Consider the following 20,047-nt stretch of genomic DNA (forward strand, 5'->3'; position numbering starts at 1 on the left):
CAAATGACCTGGACTGACCTGTACCCATCACCCTACCTACATGTATATATTACCTGGACTGACCTGTACCCATCACCCCACCTACATGTATATATTACCTGGACCAGTACCCATCACCCCACCTACATGTACATATTACCTGGACCAGTACCCATCACCCTACCTACATGTACATATTACCTGGACCAGTACCCATCACCCCACCTACATGTACATATTACCTGGGCCAGTACCCATCACCCCTACCTACATTTACATATTACCTGGACCAGTACCCGTCACCCCTACCTACATGTACATATTACCTGGACCTGTACCCATCACCCCACCTACATGTACATATTACCTGGACCAGTACCCATCACCCCACCTACATGTACATATTACCTGGGCCAGTACCCATCACCCCTACCTACATTTACATATTACCTGGACCAGTACCCATCACCCCTACCTACATGTACATATTACCTGGACTGACCTGTACCCATCACCCCACCTACATGTACATATTACCTGGACCAGTACCCATCACCCCTACCTACATGTACAAATGACCTGGACTGACCTGTACCCATCACCCCTACCTACATGTATATATTACCTGGACCAGTACCCATCACCCTACCTACATGTACATATTACCTGGACCAGTACCCATCACCCCACCTACATGTATATATTACCTGGACCAGTACCCATCACCCTACCTACATGTACATATTACCTGGACCAGTACCCATCACCCCACCTACATGTACATATTACCTGGACCAGTACCCATCACCCCTACCTACATGTACATATTACCTGGACCAGTACCCATCACCCCACCTACATGTACATATTACCTGGACTGACCTGTACCCATCACCCCACCTACATGTACATATTACCTGGACCAGTACCCATCACCCCTACCTACATGTACATATTACCTGGACCAGTACCCATCACCCCTACCTACATGTACATATTACCTGGACCAGTACCCATCACCCCTACCTACATGTACATATTACCTGGACTGACCTGTACCCATCACCCCACCTACATGTACATATTACCTGGACCAGTACCCATCACCCCTACCTACATGTATATATTACCTGGACCAGTACCCATCACCCCACCTACATGTACATATTACCTGGACCAGTACCCATCACCCTACCTACATGTATATATTACCTGGACTGACCTGTACCCATCACCCCACCTACATGTACATATTACCTGGACTGACCGTACCCATCACCCCACCTACATGTACATATTACCTGGACCTGTACCCATCACCCCACCTACATGTATATATTACCTGGACTGACCGTACCCATCACCCCACCTACATGTACATATTACCTGGACCTGTACCCATCACCCTACCTACATGTACAAATGACCTGGACTGACCTGTACCCATCACCCCACCTACATGTACATGTTACCTGGACCAGTACCCATCACCCCTACCTACATGTACAAATGACCTGGACTGACCTGTACCCATCACCCCACCTACATGTACATATGACCTGGAACCGTACCCATCACCCTACCTACATGTACAAATGACCTGGACTGACCTGTACCCATCACCCCACCTACATGTACATATTACCTGGACCAGTACCCATCACCCTACCTACATGTACAAATGACCTGGACTGACCTGTACCCATCACCCCACCTACATGTACAAATGACCTTGACCAGTACCCATCACCCTACCTACATGTACATATTACCTGGACCTGTACCCATCACCCTACCTACATGTACATATTACCTGGACCAGTACCCATCACCCTACCTACATGTACATATTACCTGGACTGACCTGTACCCATCACCCCACCTACATGTACATATTACCTGGACCTGTACCCATCACCCTACCTACATGTACAAATGACCTGGACCAGTACCCATCACCCTACCTACATGTACATATTACCTGGACCTGTACCCATCACCCTACCTACATGTACAAATGACCTGGACCAGTACCCATCACCCTACCTACATGTACATATTACCTGGACCTGTACCCATCACCCCACCTACATGTACATATTACCTGGACCTGTACCCATCACCCTACCTACATGTACAAATGACCTGGACCAGTACCCATCACCCTACCTACATGTACATATTACCTGGACCTGTACCCATCACCCTACCTACATGTACATATGACCTGGACTGACCTGTACCCATCACCCTACCTACATGTACATATTACCTGGACCTGTACCCATCACCCTACCTACATGTACATATGACCTGGAACCGTACCCATCACCCCACCTACATGTACATATTACCTGGACCAGTACCCATCACCCCACCTACATGTATATATTACCTGGACCAGTACCCATCACCCCTACCTACATGTACATATGACCTGGAACCGTACCCATCACCCCACCTACATGTACATATTACCTGGACCTGTACCCATCACCCCACCTACATGTATATATTACCTGGACCAGTACCCATCACCCCTACCTACATGTATATATTACCTGGACCAGTACCCATCACCCCTACCTACATGTACATATGACCTGGAACCGTACCCATCACCCCACCTACATGTACATATGACCTGGACCAGTACCCATCACCCCACCTACATGTACATATTACCTGGACTGACCGTACCCATCACCCCTACCTACATGTATATATTACCTGGACCAGTACCCATCACCCCTACCTACATGTACATATGACCTGGAACCGTACCCATCACCCCACCTACATGTACATATGACCTGGAACCGTACCCATCACCCCACCTACATGTACATATTACCTGGACCTGTACCCATCACCCCACCTACATGTACATATTACCTGGACCAGTACCCATCACCCCACCTACATGTACATATTACCTGGACCAGTACCCATCACCCCTACCTACATGTACATATTACCTGGACCAGTACCCATCACCCCACCTACATGTACATATTACCTGGACCAGTACCCATCACCCTACCTACATGTACATATTACCTGGACTGACCTGTACCCATCACCCCACCTACATGTATATATTACCTGGACCAGTACCCATCACCCTACCTACATGTACATATTACCTGGACTGACCTGTACCCATCACCCCACCTACATGTATATATTACCTGGACCAGTACCCATCACCCTACCTACATGTACATATTACCTGGACCAGTACCCATCACCCCACCTACATGTACATATTACCTGGACCAGTACCCATCACCCCTACCTACATGTACATATTACCTGGACCAGTACCCATCACCCCTACCTACATGTACATATTACCTGGACCAGTACCTCCTATTACCTGGACCAGTACCCCTTATTACCTGGACCAGTACCCCCTATTACCTGGACCAGTACCCCCTATTACCTGGACCAGTACCCCCTATTACCTGGACCAGTACCCCCTATTACCTGGACCAGTACCCCCTATTACCTGGACCAGTACCCCCTATTACCTGGACCAGTACCCCCTATTACCTGGACCAGTACCCCCTATTACCTGGACCAGTACCTCCTATTACCTGGACCAGTACCCCCTGTTACCTGGACCAGTACCCCCTGTTACCTGGACCAGTACCCCCTGTTACCTGGACCAGTACCCCCTGTTACCTGGACCAGTACCCCCTGTTACCTGGACCAGTACCCCCTATTACCTGGACCAGTACCCCCTATTACCTGGACCAGTACCCCCTATTACCTGGACCAGTACCCCCTATTACCTGGACCAGTACCCCCTATTACCTGGACCAGTACCCCCTATTACCTGGACCAGTACCCCCTATTACCTGGACCAGTACCGCCTATTACCTGGACCAGTACCCCCTATTACCTGGACCAGTACCCCCTATTACCTGGACCAGTACCCCCTATTACCTGGACCAGTACCCCCTATTACCTGGACCAGTACCTCCTATTACCTGGACCAGTACCTCCTATTACCTGGACCAGTACCCCCTATTACCTGGACCAGTACCCCCTATTACCTGGACCAGTACCCCCTATTACCTGGACCAGTACCCCCTATTACCTGGACCAGTACCCCCTATTACCTGGACCAGTACCCCCTATTACCTGGACCAGTACCCCCTATTACCTGGACCAGTACCCCCTATTACCTGGACCAGTACCCCCTATTACCTGGACCAGTACCCCCTGTTACCTGGACCAGTACCCCCTATTACCTGGACCAGTACCCCCTGTTACCTGGACCAGTACCCCCTATTACCTGGACCAGTACCCCCTATTACCTGGACCAGTACCCCCTATTACCTGGACCAGTACCTCCTATTACCTGGACCAGTACCCCCTATTACCTGGACCAGTACCCCCTATTACCTGGACCAGTACCTCCTATTACCTGGACCAGTACCTCCTATTACCTGGACCAGTACCCCCTATTACCTGGACCAGTACCTCCTATTACCTGGACCAGTACCCCCTATTACCTGGACCAGTACCTCCTATTACCTGGACCAGTACCTCCTATTACCTGGACCAGTACCCCCTATTACCTGGACCAGTACCTCCTATTACCTGGACCAGTACCTCCTATTACCTGGACCAGTACCCCCTATTACCTGGACCAGTACCCCCTATTACCTGGACCAGTACCCCCTATTACCTGGACCAGTACCTCCTATTACCTGGACCAGTACCTCCTATTACCTGGACCAGTACCCCCTATTACCTGGACCAGTACCCCCTATTACCTGGACCAGTACCCCCTATTACCTGGACCAGTACCCCCTATTACCTGGACCAGTACCCCCTATTACCTGGACCAGTACCCCCTGTTACCTGGACCAGTACCCCCTATTACCTGGACCAGTACCCCCTGTTACCTGGACCAGTACCCCCTATTACCTGGACCAGTACCCCCTATTACCTGGACCAGTACCCCCTATTACCTGGACCAGTACCCCCTATTACCTGGACCAGTACCCCCTATTACCTGGACCAGTACCTCCTATTACCTGGACCAGTACCTCCTATTACCTGGACCAGTACCCCCTATTACCTGGACCAGTACCCCCTATTACCTGGACCAGTACCTCCTATTACCTGGACCAGTACCTCCTATTACCTGGACCAGTACCTCCTATTACCTGGACCAGTGCCTCCTATTACCTGGACCAGTACCCCCTATTACCTGGACCAGTACCTCCTATTACCTGGACCAGTACCCCCTATTACCTGGACCAGTACCTCCTATTACCTGGACCAGTACCCCCTATTACCTGGACCAGTACCTCCTATTACCTGGACCAGTACCTCCTATTACCTGGACCAGTACCCCCTATTACCTGGACCAGTACCTCCTGTTACCTGGACCAGTACCCCCTGTTTACAGCCTCGTTATTGTATGATGTTACTTTTTACTTGAGTTAATTTGGTAAATATTTTCAAAATAGTCTTTTTGATCTGCACTGTTTGTTAAAGGCTTGTACGTCAGTATTTCACGGTAAAGTCTACACTTGTTGTATTCAGCATTTCACGGTAAAGTCTACACTTGTTGTATTCAGCATTTCACGGTAAAGTCTACACTTGTTGTATTCGGAGCATGTGACAAATAAAGATTGATTTGAGACAGTATTCACACCCCTTGACTTTTTCCACATTTTGTTGCGTTACAGCCTGAATTTAACGTTGATTACATTGGTATTATATTACTGGACAACACACAATATCCCATAATTTCAAAGTGGAATTATGTTTAGACATTTTTTGTGTTTAAGTGTTTTTAGGAAGGACGCCTGTATCTTTATAGTGACTTTGTAACGGTTTTCTAATGTGGACGAAGGATCGGACTAAAGCGCAGCGTGGTTAGTGTTCATCGTGTTTAATAAAGACCATAAACGTGAACACTACAAAATACCAAAACAACAAATGTGAAAAAAAACTAAACAGTCCTATCTGGTGCAACAAACACAAAGACAGAAGACAACCACCCACAAAACCCAACACAAAACAGGCTACCTAAATATGGTTCCCAATCAGAGACAATGACTAACACCTGCCTCTGATTGAGAACCATATCAGGCCAAACATAGAAACGGGAAAACTAGACACAAAACATAGAATGCCCACTCAGCTCACGTCCTGACCAACACTAAAACAAAGAAAACACAAATGAACTGTGGCCAGAACGTGACAGACTTGGTGCATTGATACACCATCCGCAGTGTAATGAATAACTTCACCAAAGGGATATTCTGTTTTTAGATTTAGGCCCATCTACCAACAGATGCTCTTCTTTGCGAGGCATTGGAAAAACCTCACTGGTCTTTTTTTGGTTGAAATTCACTGCTCGACTGAGGGACCTTACAGATAATTGTATGTGTGGGGTACAGAGATGAGGTAGTCATTCATAAATCATGTTAAACACTTATTACACACAGAGTGAATTCATGTAAATTATTATTTGACTTGTTAAGCACATTTTTACTCCTGAATTTGTTTAGGCTTGCCAAAACAAAGGGGTTGAACACTTGACTCAAGACATTTCAGCTATAAATGTTTTATTAACTTGTAAACATTTCTAAAAACATTTCTAAAAACACAATTCCACAAAAACAAACGTGGAACAAGTCAAGGGGTGTATACTTTCTGAAGGCCCTGTAGGCCCTCAGGACGATAGAGGAGTTTCTGACTAGCAATATAAAAGTTTGAGGGCCGCTCAAGTGTAATACTCCCAGTCGTAGGTGGTAAATAGCCACTTGGTTACGAACGCACCATAACAGTGCCTCCTTCATTGCCAGATGCACGCTTGTGACTCTTACGAAGGGGGCGTGTCTGTAGCGTGGTCCATCTCCCACTCCGGGGTAATGTGATGAATTGGCAAATGCAAGCCTGTGTTATGCTGATTTAAGTGACAGCCCATTTAAATCTTCTGCTTTGGTTTGCTTATATACAGAGCATTTGGAAAGTATTCAGACCCCTTGACTTTTCCACATTTGTTACTTTTTCTAAAATAGATTAAATTGTTAGTTTTTTCCCCTGATGCTCAAAAACATCCCTACAGCATGATGCTGCCACCCGGTTTCCTACAGACGTGACACTTGTCATTCAGGCCAAAGAATTCAATATTGGTTTCATCAGCCCAGAGAATCTTGTTTCTCATGGTCTGAGAGTCCTTTAGGGGTGTCATGTGCGAGCTGTCATGTGCCTTTTACTGAGGAGTGGCTTCCGTCTGGCCACTCTATCATAAAGGCCTGATTGTTGGAGTGCTGCAGATGGTTGTCCTTCTGGAAAGTTCTCCCGTCTCCACAGAAGACCTCTAGAGCTCTATTAGAGTGACCATCGGGTTCTTGGTCCCCACCCTGACCCAGGCCCTTCTCCTCCGATTGCTCAGTTTGGCCAGGTGGCCAGATATAGTAAGAGTCTTGGTGGTTCCAAACTTCTTCCATTTAAGAATGATGGAGGCCATTCTTGGAGACCTTCAATGCTGCAGAAATGTTTTGGTACCCTTCCCCAGATCTGTGCCTCAACACAGTCCTGTCTCGGAGCTCTATTGGACAACACCTTCGACCTCATGGCTTGGTTTTTGCTCTGATGTGCACTGTCAACTGTGGGACCTTATATAGACAGGTGTGTGCCTTTCCAAATCATGTCCAATTAATTTAATTTATCACAGATGGACTCCAATCAAGTTGTAGAAACATCTCAAGGATGATCAATGGAAACAGGATGCACCTGAGTTCAATTTTGAGACTCATAGCAAAGGGTCTTAAAACGTATGTAAATAAGGTAATTCTGTTTAAATCTTTTATAGATGTTTCAAAAAATAACTAAAAACCTATTGTTTTCTCTTTGTCATTATGGTGTAGTGTGCAGATTGATGAGGGGGAAAAAAATGTTGAATCAATTTTAGAATAACACTGTAATGTAACAAATTGCAGTAAAGATCATGGGGTCTGAATATTGTCCGAATGTGCTGTACAGCAGGTACTAACTGTTTGCTGAAAGGGGTACAAGAGGGAAGTTTGTAACGTGGCTCGAGCAATTTCACGAGGTGCTGAAACCCCCTATTCTCAACACCCGTGAATGGGCGCAGAGTAAAATATAAACAACAACAACAACAAGCCTACTTGTCGCTATTGTCATTTATTTGGCCCAGTTACAATCAGCTGCCAAGGCCTGCTTGACTGCAGATGGACTGTTTTTTGTTGTTTGTTGCGTTTCCGTCTTGCTCCGGTATTCTGGGGTGAATTTGGCGTAAATGTGTCAATACAGTTCACGTTTTATCCACAACTCTCTGTCCATCGCTGTGGTAATCTACTTAAACTGGAGATTTAAACAACGATGGAGGATCCTCCAATTCGGGTTAAAAGACCCCAACACTCACCATGGTACAGAACTAGTTCCCAGCTGCGCCTCGCAAAAAGGACCGTTTGAAATGCACCAATTAAGATTTGAATTTTGATTACAACGGAATAGCCTGACAAATATTTTTCAGCCCAGATTTATTCAAGAGGCATAGTCCTACAGCACTGCGGAGGCATAGCGGTTTTATTTAGTCCATCTTTTTTTAAGTACTCATTCGGGTGCACAACACGGAACGAACCAAGGTCCCCGTACCAAACGGTTTGGTATGAATATGTGCACCATTACACACCTACTAAGCAGGTATCCTTTACCAACAGTAGCATTTGTTGGCATTGGGAAAATGACAAAATGAACACTTCAATGTCGATGTTTACCTCTCTAGTAGTGGGGGCTTGGCAAATTAATGAGGAAGAGTGGGGGAGGGGCATTGAGCATGAAAATAGTGTACATTTGAGAACCAATCAAGAAGTATTTTTTAGCTAAGCTCCCGTGTCACCAGACCGGTGAGTCACAGCTCGCTGTGTAGTCACGTGGGTTGGTGTCAGCAAGGCTGCCATTTTCTTAGGTCTGGGGGAAAAAATCGGATTCTTTATGTTTTTTTTGTGTGCAGTTACCACTTAATTCAGGTAAACACCAGCCAGACAGTTGTGTTTGGCTAGCAGTGTTTCTGTAGCGCACTTCTGATGGAGTCCTCAAAATAAATAGTCACTGGATTAATGCAAATAATCCTGATTCTGACAGGTAGGCTACATTGAAGTTAGGTAGATGGAGAGGAAACTAAGCTATGACTCGCATCGCTACCGACTGCACAACATGGTAGACATATAGGACGGCTCACAGCAGGGCTGTCCATGTGGTAGCTAGTCAGTCTGTCCATGCGGTAGCTAGTCAGTCTGCCCATGTGGTAGCTAGTCAGTCTGTCCATGTGGTAGCTAGTCAGTCTGTCCATGTGGTCAGTCTGTCCATGTAGTCAGTCTGTCCATGTAGTCAGTCTGTCCATGTGGTAGCTAGTCAGTCTGTCCATGTGGTAGCTAGTCAGTCTGTCCATGTAGTCAGTCAGTCTGTCCGTGTAGTCAGTCACTCTGTCCGTGTAGTCAGTCAGTCTGTCCGTGTAGTCAGTCAGTCTGTCCGTGTAGTCAGTCTGTCCATGTAGTCAGTCTGTCCATGTAGTCAGTCTGTCCATGTAGTCAGTCTGTCCATGTAGTCAGTCTGTCCATGTGGTCAGTCTGTCCATGTGGTCAGTCTGTCCATGTGGTAGCTAGTCAGTCTGTCCATGTGGTAGCTAGTCAGGCTGTCCATGTGGTAGCTAGTCAGGCTGTCCATGTGGTAGCTAGTCAGGCTGTCCATGTGGTTGCTAGTCAGGCTGTCCATGTGGTAGCTAGTCAGGCTGTCCATGTGGTAGTAGTCAGTCTGTCCATGTGGTAGTAGTCAGGCTGTCCATGTGGTAGTAGTCAGGCTGTCCATGTGGTAGTAGTCAGGCTGTCCATGTGGTAGCTAGTCAGTCTGTCCATGTGGTAGCTAGTCAGTCTTTCCATGTGGTAGCTAGTCAGTCTTTCCATGTGGTAGCTAGTCAGTCTGTCCATGTGGTAGCTAGTCAGTCTGTCCATGTGGTAGCTAGTCAGTCTTTCCATGTGGTAGCTAGTCAGTCTTTCCATGTGGTAGTCAGTCAGTCTGTCCATGTGGTAGTCAGTCAGTCTGTCCATGTGGTAGTCAGTCAGGCTGTCCATGTGGTAGCTAGTCAGTCTGTCCATGTGGTAGCTAGTCAGTCTGTCCATGTAGTCAGTCTGTCCATGTAGTCAGTCTGTCCATGTAGTCAGTCTGTCCATGTGGTCAGTCTGCCCATGTGGTCAGTCTGTCCATGTGGTAGCTAGTCAGTCTGTGCATGTGGTAGCTAGTCAGTCTGTCCATGTGGTAGCTAGTCAGGCTGTCCATGTGGTAGCTGGTCAGGCTGTCCATGTGGTAGTAGTCAGGCTGTCCATGTGGTAGTAGTCAGTCTGTCCATGTGGTAGTAGTCAGGCTGTCCATGTGGTAGCTAGTCAGTCTGTGCATGTGGTAGCTAGTCAGTCTGTCCATGTGGTAGCTAGTCAGGCTGTCCATGTGGTAGCTGGTCAGGCTGTCCATGTGGTAGTAGTCAGGCTGTCCATGTGGTAGTAGTCAGTCTGTCCATGTGGTAGTAGTCAGGCTGTCCATGTGGTAGCTAGTCAGGCTGTCCATGTGGTAGCTAGTCAGTCTTTCCATGTGGTAGCTAGTCAGTCTTTCCATGTGGTAGTCAGTCAGTCTGTCCATGTGGTAGTCAGTCAGTCGGTCCATGTGGTAGCTAGTCAGGCTGTCCATGTGGTAGCTAGTCAGTCTGTCCATGTGGTAGCTAGTCAGTCTGTCCATGTGGTAGCTAGTCAGTCTTTCCAAGTGGTACCTAGTCAGTCTGTCCATGTGGTACCTAGTCAGTCTGTCCATGTGGTAGCTAGGCAGTCTTTCCATGTGGTAGCTAGTCAGTCTTTCCATGTGGTAGCTAGTCAGTCTGTCCATGTGGTAGTAGTCACTGTCCATGTGGTAGCTAGTCAGTCTTTCCATGTGGTAGTCAGTCAGTCTGTCCATGTGGTAGTCAGTCAGTCTGTCCATGTGGTAGTAGTCACTGTCCATGTGGTAGCTAGTCAGGCTGTCCATGTGGTACCTAGTCAGTCTGTCCATGTGGTAGCTAGTCAGTCTGTCCATGTGGTAGTCAGTCAGTCTGTCCATGTGGTAGCTAGTCAGTCTGTCCATGTGGTAGTCAGTCAGTCTGTCCATGTGGTAGCTAGTCAGTCTGTCCATGTGGTAGCTAGTCAGTCTTTCCATGTGGTAGCTAGTCAGTCTTTCCATGTGGTAGCTAGTCAGTCTGTCGATGTGGTAGTAGTCACTGTCCATGTGGTAGCTAGTCAGGCTGTCCATGTGGTACCTAGTCAGTCTGTCCATGTGGTAGTCAGTCAGTCTGTCCATGTGGTAGTCAGTCAGTCTGTCCATGTGGTAGCTAGTCAGTCTGTCCATGTGGTAGTCAGTCAGTCTGTCCATGTGGTAGCTAGTCAGGCTGTCCATGTGGTAGCTAGTCAGTCTGTCCATGTGGTAGCTAGTCAGTCTGTCCATGTGGTAGTCAGTCAGTCTGTCCATGTGGTAGCTAGTCAGGCTGTCCATGTGGTAGCTAGTCAGGCTGTCCATGTGGTAGCTAGTCAGGCTGTCCATGTGGTAGCTAGTCAGTCTGTCCATGTGGTAGCTAGTCAGTCTGTCCATGTGGTAGTCAGTCAGTCTGTCCATGTGGTAGCTAGTCAGGCTGTCCATGTGGTAGCTGGTCAGGCTGTCCATGTGGTAGTAGTCAGGCTGTCCATGTGGTAGTAGTCAGTCTGTCCATGTGGTAGTAGTCAGGCTGTCCATGTGGTAGCTAGTCAGTCTGTGCATGTGGTAGCTAGTCAGTCTGTCCATGTGGTAGCTAGTCAGGCTGTCCATGTGGTAGCTGGTCAGGCTGTCCATGTGGTAGTAGTCAGGCTGTCCATGTGGTAGTAGTCAGTCTGTCCATGTGGTAGTAGTCAGGCTGTCCATGTGGTAGCTAGTCAGGCTGTCCATGTGGTAGCTAGTCAGTCTTTCCATGTGGTAGCTAGTCAGTCTTTCCATGTGGTAGTCAGTCAGTCTGTCCATGTGGTAGTCAGTCAGTCGGTCCATGTGGTAGCTAGTCAGGCTGTCCATGTGGTAGCTAGTCAGTCTGTCCATGTGGTAGCTAGTCAGTCTGTCCATGTGGTAGCTAGTCAGTCTGTCCATGTGGTAGCTAGTCAGTCTTTCCAAGTGGTACCTAGTCAGTCTGTCCATGTGGTACCTAGTCAGTCTGTCCATGTGGTAGCTAGGCAGTCTTTCCATGTGGTAGCTAGTCAGTCTTTCCATGTGGTAGCTAGTCAGTCTTTCCATGTGGTAGCTAGTCAGTCTGTCCATGTGGTAGTAGTCACTGTCCATGTGGTAGCTAGTCAGTCTTTCCATGTGGTAGTCAGTCAGTCTTTCCATGTGGTAGTCAGTCAGTCTGTCCATGTGGTAGTAGTCACTGTCCATGTGGTAGCTAGTCAGGCTGTCCATGTGGTACCTAGTCAGTCTGTCCATGTGGTAGCTAGTCAGTCTGTCCATGTGGTAGTCAGTCAGTCTGTCCATGTGGTAGCTAGTCAGTCTGTCCATGTGGTAGTCAGTCAGTCTGTCCATGTGGTAGCTAGTCAGTCTGTCCATGTGGTAGCTAGTCAGTCTTTCCATGTGGTAGCTAGTCAGTCTTTCCATGTGGTAGCTAGTCAGTCTGTCGATGTGGTAGTAGTCACTGTCCATGTGGTAGCTAGTCAGGCTGTCCATGTGGTACCTAGTCAGTCTGTCCATGTGGTAGTCAGTCAGTCTGTCCATGTGGTAGTCAGTCAGTCTGTCCATGTGGTAGCTAGTCAGTCTGTCCATGTGGTAGCTAGTCAGTCTGTCCATGTGGTAGTCAGTCAGTCTGTCCATGTGGTAGCTAGTCAGGCTGTCCATGTGGTAGCTAGTCAGTCTGTCCATGTGGTAGCTAGTCAGTCTGTCCATGTGGTAGTCAGTCAGTCTGTCCATGTGGTAGCTAGTCAGGCTGTCCATGTGGTAGCTAGTCAGTCTGCCCATGTGGTAGCTAGTCAGTCTGTCCATGTGGTAGCTAGTCAGTCTGTCCATGTGGTAGCTAGTCAGTCTTTCCATGTGGTAGCTAGTCAGTCTGCCCATGTGGTAGCTAGTCAGTCTGTCCATGTGGTAGCTAGTCAGTCTTTCCATGTGGTAGCTAGTCAGTCTGTCCATGTGGTAGCTAGTCAGTCTTTCAATGTGGTAGCTAGTCAGTCTGTCCATGTGGTAGCTAGTCAGTCTGTCCATGTGGTAGCTAGTCAGTCTGTCCATGTGGTAGCTAGTCAGTCTGTCCATGTGGTAGCTAGTCAGTCTGTCCATGTGGTAGCTAGTCAGTCTGTCCATGTGGTAGCTAGTCAGTCTGTCCATGTGGTAGCTAGTCAGTCTGCCCATGTGGTAGCTAGTCAGGCTGTCCATGTGGTAGCTAGTCAGTCTGTCCATGTGGTAGTCAGTCAGTCTGTCCATGTGGTAGCTAGTCAGGCTGTCCATGTGGTAGCTAGTCAGTCTGTCCATGTGGTAGCTAGTCAGGCTGTCCATGTGGTAGTTAGTCAGGCTGTCCATGTGGTAGCTAGTCAGTCTGTCCATGTGGTAGTCAGTCAGTCTGTCCATGTGGTAGCTAGTCAGGCTGTCCATGTGGTAGCTAGTCAGTCTGTCCATGTGGTAGCTAGTCAGTCTGTCCATGTGGTAGCTAGTCAGTCTGTCCATGTGGTAGCTAGTCAGTCTGTCCATGTGGTAGCTAGTCAGTCTGTCCATGTGGTAGCTAGTCAGTCTGTCCATGTGGTAGCTAGTCAGTCTGTCCATGTGGTAGCTAGTCAGTCTGTCCATGTGGTAGCTAGTCAGGCTGTCCAAGTGGTAGCTAGTCAGTCTGTCCATGTGGTAGCTAGTCAGTCTGTCCATGTGGTAGCTAGTCAGTCTGTCCATGTGGTAGCTTGTCAGTCTGTCCATGCGGTAGCTAGTCAGTCTGTCCATGTGGTAGCTAGTCAGTCTGTCCATGTGGTAGCTAGTCAGTCTGTCCATGTGGTAGCTAGTCAGTCTGTCCATGTGGTAGCTAGTCAGTCTGTCCATGCGGTAGCTAGTCAGTCTGTCCATGTGGTAGCTAGTCAGTCTGTCCATGTGGTAGCTAGTCAGTCTGTCCATGTGGTAGCTAGTCAGTCTTTCCATGTGGTAGCTAGTCAGTCTGTCCATGTGGTAGCTAGTCAGTCTGTCCATGCGGTAGCTAGTCAGTCTGTCCATGCGGTAGCTAGTCAGTCTGTCCATGTGGTAGCTAGTCAGTCTGTCCATGTGGTAGCTAGTCAGTCTGTCCATGTGGTAGCTAGTCAGTCTGTCCATGTGGTAGCTAGTCAGTCTGTCCATGTGGTAGCTAGTCAGTCTGTCCATGTGGTAGCTAGTCAGTCTGTCCATGTGGTAGCTAGTCAGTCTTTCCATGTGGTAGCTAGTCAGTCTGTCCATGTGGTAGCTAGTCAGTCTGTCCATGTGGTAGCTAGTCAGTCTGTCCATGATGTTGAAGAGTAATTGATGGATTATTGTATCATGTTTTAAAACGAGAAAGCGCCCAAATACAGGGTTCACTTTGTAATGGAACAGTTTGTATGAAAAACCATTCAATGTATCATAATAACCACTCAACGAGCACAACAGACAACGTGCAACACCGTTCAATTGAAATTGCGGGAAACAAACAAACAAAAGCATCTACATTTCTCATAAAAACTGATCAGAAATTAAAATCACAGAATGTTGGAGGAGCAGAACTTCTGAAATCATAACATCAATGACTTTTCAAGGACCAAATAGCCTGGAGGAAATGTATGATGTTCAAGGTAGGCTATTCCATGATGACTAAATTAAACTTGAAATACCTAATTTGCATACCCATTTTTGCCTGGGAATTTTACTGGTAGATACCCCATTGCCTTGGAACATCTTTCCTACCGTTTTCGGTGAGCTGCTCCACACAACAACCAGCTAGCTGCCTGACAGATTATCTATAGGCTATACAGTGGGGGGAAAAAAGTATTTAGTCAGCCACCAATTGTGTAAGTTCTCCCACTTAAAAATATGAGAGAGGCCTGTAATTTGCATCATAGGTACACTTCAACTATGACAGACAAAATGAGAGAAAAAAAATCCAGAAAATCACATTGTAGGATTTTTAATGAATTTAGGGTCAGGACCTGGCTGAAGAGTGATGTCTGGGCTGTGCTTTGGGCCTCCGCCTACACTACTCTCACAACACCCCCCAGAACACACTGCTCACACACACACACACACACACACACACACACACACACACACACACACACCTCTAGGTCTAGCAAAGGCAGCCAGCGTTTTGTTTGTTAGCTATGTCGCTGACCATCCCCAAATTAGCTTTATCACCTTTGGGACAAGGATGGAATGTGACACTTCATAGCACTAGGCTAATCTAGCAGGCTAGGTTAGGTCACTGTGTTAGACTGGGCTGGAGGGCTAGGCTAAGCTAGCAGGCTAGGTTAGGTCACTGTGTTAGACTGGGCTGGAGGGCTAGGCTAAGCTAGCAGGCTAGGTTAGGTCACTGTGTTAGACTGGGCTGGAGGGCTGGGCTAAGCTAGCAGGCTAGGTTAGGTCGCTGTTCACCTCTCTCTTTCTCTCTCCCCCCCTCTCCTTCTCTCTCCCTCCCCCAACTCACTCTCTCTTCCCCCCATCTCTCTCTCTCACCCAATCTCTCTCCCCCCCATCTCTCTCTCTCTTCACCCCATCTCTCTCTCTCTTCCCCCCATCACTCTCTCTCTTCCCCCCCCATCTCTCTCTCTCGCTCTCTCTTCACCCCATCTCTCTCTCTCACCCCATCTCTCTCTCTCTCCCCCCATCTCTCTCTCTCTCCCCCCATCTCTCTCTCTCACACTCCATCTCTCTCTCTCTCACCCCATCTCTCTCTCCCACCCCATCTCTCTCTCTCTTCCCCCCATCTCTCTCTCTCCCCCATCTCTCTCTCACCCCATCTCTCTCTCCCCCCATCTCTCTCTCACCCCATCTCTCTCTTCCCCCATCTCTCTCTCTCTTCCCCCATCTCTCTCTCTCTACCCCCATCTCTCTCTCTCTTCCCCCCATCTCTCTCTCTCTCCCCCCATCTCTCTCTCTCCCCCCCATCTCTCTCTCTCCCCCCCATCTCTCTCTCTCCCCCCATCTCTCTATCTTCCCCCATCTCTCTCTCTCTCTCCGCCCCCTCCTCTCTATCTCTCCCCATCTCTCTCTCTCACTCCATCTCTCTCTCTCTCCCCCCCATCTCTCTCTCCCCCATCTCTCTCTTTCTCCCCCCATCTCTCCCTCCCCCCATCTCTCTCTCTCTCTCTCACCCCATCTCTCTCTCACCCCATCTCTCTCTCTCACCCCATCTCTCTCTCTCTCCCCTCCATCTCTCTCTCTCTCTCTCTCCCCAATCTCTCTCTCTCTCCCCCCCATCTCTCTCTCTCTCTCCCCCCATCTCTCTCTCTCTCCCCCCCATCTCTCTCTCTCACCCCCCATCTCTCTCTCACCCCATCTCTCTCACTCTCCCCCCATCTCTCTCTCCCCACATCTCTCTCACCACATCTCTCTCACCCCATCTCTCTCTCCCTCCCCCATCTCTCTCTCTCTCTCTCTCCCCATCTCTCTCTCTCTCCCCATCTCTCTCTCTCTCTCCCCATCTTTCTCTCTCTCTCACTCCATCTCTCTCTCTCTCTCTCCCTCCCCCCATCTCTCTCTCTCTCCCCCATCTCGCTCCCCTCCCCCCATCTCTCTCTCTCCCCCCATCTCTCTCTCTCTCCCCCCAATCTCTCAATCTCTCTCACCTCATCTCTCTCACCCCATCTCTCTCTCTCTCTCTCTCCCCCCCATCTCTCTCTCTCTCTCTCTCCCCCTATCTCTCTCTCTCTCCCCCAATCTCTCAATCTCTCTCACCTCGTCTCTCTCTCACCCCATCTCTCTCTCTCTCTCCCCCCCATCTCTCTCTTCCCCCCCATCTCTCTCTCACCCCATCTCTCTCTCTCTCCCCTCCATCTCTCTCTCTCTCTCCCCATCTCTCTCTCTCTCTCTCCCCCCATCTCTCTCTCTCACCCCCCATCTCTCTCTCCCCACATCTCTCACCCCATCTCTCTCTCCCTCCCCCATCTCTCTCTCTCTCTCCCCATCTCTCACTCTCCCCCCATCTCTCTCTCTCTCTCCCCCATCTCTCTCCCCATCTCTCTCTCTCTCCCCATCTCTCTCTCTCTCTCACTCCATCTCTCTCTCTCTCTCTCCCCCCCATCTCTCTCTCCCTCCCCCCATCTCTCTCTCTCTCCCCCCATCTCTCTCTCTCTCCCCCCATCTCGCTCCCCCTCCCCCATCTCTCTATCTCACCCCATCTCTCTCTCTCTCCCCCCAATCTCTCAATCTCTCTCACCCCATCTCTCTCTCTCACCCCATCTCTCTCTCTCTCCCCTCCATCTCTCTCTCTCTCTCCCCATCTCTCTCTCTCTCTCTCCCCCCATCTCTCTCTCTCACCCCCCATCTCTCTCTCTCTCTCCCCCCATCTCTCTCTCCCCACATCTCTCTCACCCCATCTCTCTCTCCCTCCCCCATCTCTCTCTCTCTCTCCCCATCTCTCACTCTCCCCCCATCTCTCTCTCTCTCCCCCATCTCTCTCCCCATCTCTCTCTCTCTCTCCCCATCTCTCTCTCTCTCACCCCATCTCTCTCTCACCCCATCTCTCTCTCTCTCCCCTCCATCTCTCTCTCTCTCTCCCCATCTCTCTCTCTCTCTCTCCCCCCCATCTCTCTCTCTCACCCCCCATCTCTCTCTCCCCACATCTCTCTCACCCCATCTCTCTCTCCCTCCCCCATCTCTCTCTCTCTCTCCCCATCTCTCACTCTCCCCCCATCTCTCTCTCTCTCTCCCCCATCTCTCTCCCCATCTCTCTCTCTCCCCATCTCTCTCTCTCTCTCACTCCATCTCTCTCTCTCTCTCTCCCCCCCATCTCTCTCTCCCTCCCCCCATCTCTCTCTCTCTCCCCCCATCTCTCTCTCTCTCCCCCCATCTCGCTCCCCCTCCCCCATCTCTCTATCTCACCCCATCTCTCTCTCTCTCCCCCCAATCTCTCAATCTCTCTCACCCCATCTCTCTCTCTCACCCCATCTCTCTCTCTCTCCCCTCCATCTCTCTCTCTCTCTCCCCATCTCTCTCTCTCTCTCTCCCCCCCATCTCTCTCTCTCACCCCCCATCTCTCTCTCTCTCTCCCCCCATCTCTCTCTCCCCACATCTCTCTCACCCCATCTCTCTCTCCCTCCCCCATCTCTCTCTCTCTCTCCCCATCTCTCACTCTCCCCCCATCTCTCACTCTCTCCCCCATCTCTCTCCCCATCTCTCTCTCTCTCTCCCCATCTCTCTCTCTCTCTCCCCATCTCTCTCTCTCTCTCACCCCATCTCTCTCTCTCTCCCCCCCATCTCTCTCTCTCTCTCTCCCCCCCATCTCTCTCTCTCTCCCCCAATCTCTCTCTCTCTCTCCCCATCTCTCTCTCTCTCTCACCCCATCTCTCTCTCTCTCCCCCCCATCTCTCTCTCTCTCTCTCCCCCCCATCTCTCTCTCTCTCCCCCAATCTCTCTCTCTCTCCCCCAATCTCTCTCTCTCTCTCACCCCATCTCTCTCTCTCCCCCACCCCATCTCTCTCTCTCCCCCACTCCATCTCTCTCTCTCTCTCTCCCTCCCCCCATCTCTCTCTCTCTCCCCCATCTCGCTCCCCTCCCCCCATCTCTCTCTCTCCCCCCATCTCTCTCTCTCTCCCCCCAATCTCTCAATCTCTCTCACCTCATCTCTCTCACCCCATCTCTCTCTCTCTCTCTCTCCCCCCCATCTCTCTCTCTCTCTCTCCCCCTATCTCTCTCTCTCTCCCCCAATCTCTCAATCTCTCTCACCTCGTCTCTCTCTCACCCCATCTCTCTCTCTCTCTCCCCCCCATCTCTCTCTTCCCCCCCCATCTCTCCCTCCCCCCATCTCTCTCTCTCTCTCACCCCATCTCTCTCTCTCACCCCATCTCTCTCTCTCTCACCCCATCTCTCTCTCACCCCATCTCTCTCTCTCTCCCCTCCATCTCTCTCTCTCTCTCCCCATCTCTCTCTCTCTCTCTCCCCCCCATCTCTCTCTCTCACCCCCCATCTCTCTCTCCCCACATCTCTCTCACCCCATCTCTCTCTCCCTCCCCCATCTCTCTCTCTCTCCCCATCTCTCACTCTCCCCCCATCTCTCTCTCTCTCTCCCCCATCTCTCTCCCCATCTCTCTCTCTCTCCCCATCTCTCTCTCTCTCTCACTCCATCTCTCTCTCTCTCTCTCCCCCCCATCTCTCTCTCCCTCCCCCCATCTCTCTCTCTCTCCCCCCATCTCTCTCTCTCTCCCCCCATCTCGCTCCCCCTCCCCCATCTCTCTATCTCACCCCATCTCTCTCTCTCTCCCCCCAATCTCTCAATCTCTCTCACCCCATCTCTCTCTCTCACCCCATCTCTCTCTCTCTCCCCTCCATCTCTCTCTCTCTCTCCCCATCTCTCTCTCTCTCTCTCCCCATCTCTCTCTCTCACCCCCCATCTCTCTCTCTCTCTCCCCCCATCTCTCTCTCCCCACATCTCTCTCACCCCATCTCTCTCTCCCTCCCCCATCTCTCTCTCTCTCTCCCCATCTCTCACTCTCCCCCCATCTCTCTCTCTCTCCCCCATCTCTCTCCCCATCTCTCTCTCTCTCTCCCCATCTCTCTCTCTCTCTCCCCATCTCTCTCTCTCTCTCACCCCATCTCTCTCTCTCTCCCCCCCCATCTCTCTCTCTCTCTCTCCCCCCCATCTCTCTCTCTCTCCCCCAATCTCTCTCTCTCTCTCACCCCATCTCTCTCTCTCCCCCACCCCATCTCTCTCTCTCCCCCACCCCATCTCTCTCTCCCCCACCCCATCTCTCTCTCTCCCCCCATTTCTCTCTCCCCCCATCTCTCTCTCTCTCACCCCATATCTCTCTTTCTCCCCCCATCTCTCTCTCCCTCCCCCATCTCTCTCTCCCTCCCC

The 20,047-nt window shown here is 49.9% G+C and overlaps 1 protein-coding gene across 1 annotated transcript in view; it reads right to left on the reverse strand.

The window, feature by feature from the left end:
- LOC110524793 (serine/threonine-protein kinase Nek7) overlaps window positions 1–20,047 on the reverse strand; it is a 160,252-nt gene that overhangs the window by 114,324 nt on the left and 25,881 nt on the right. The gene's annotated exons all lie outside the window — the stretch shown is intronic.

This window comes from Oncorhynchus mykiss, chromosome 5, assembly GCF_013265735.2.
Source record: "Oncorhynchus mykiss isolate Arlee chromosome 5, USDA_OmykA_1.1, whole genome shotgun sequence".
In the NCBI taxonomy this organism is placed as follows: Eukaryota; Metazoa; Chordata; class Actinopteri; order Salmoniformes; family Salmonidae; genus Oncorhynchus; species Oncorhynchus mykiss.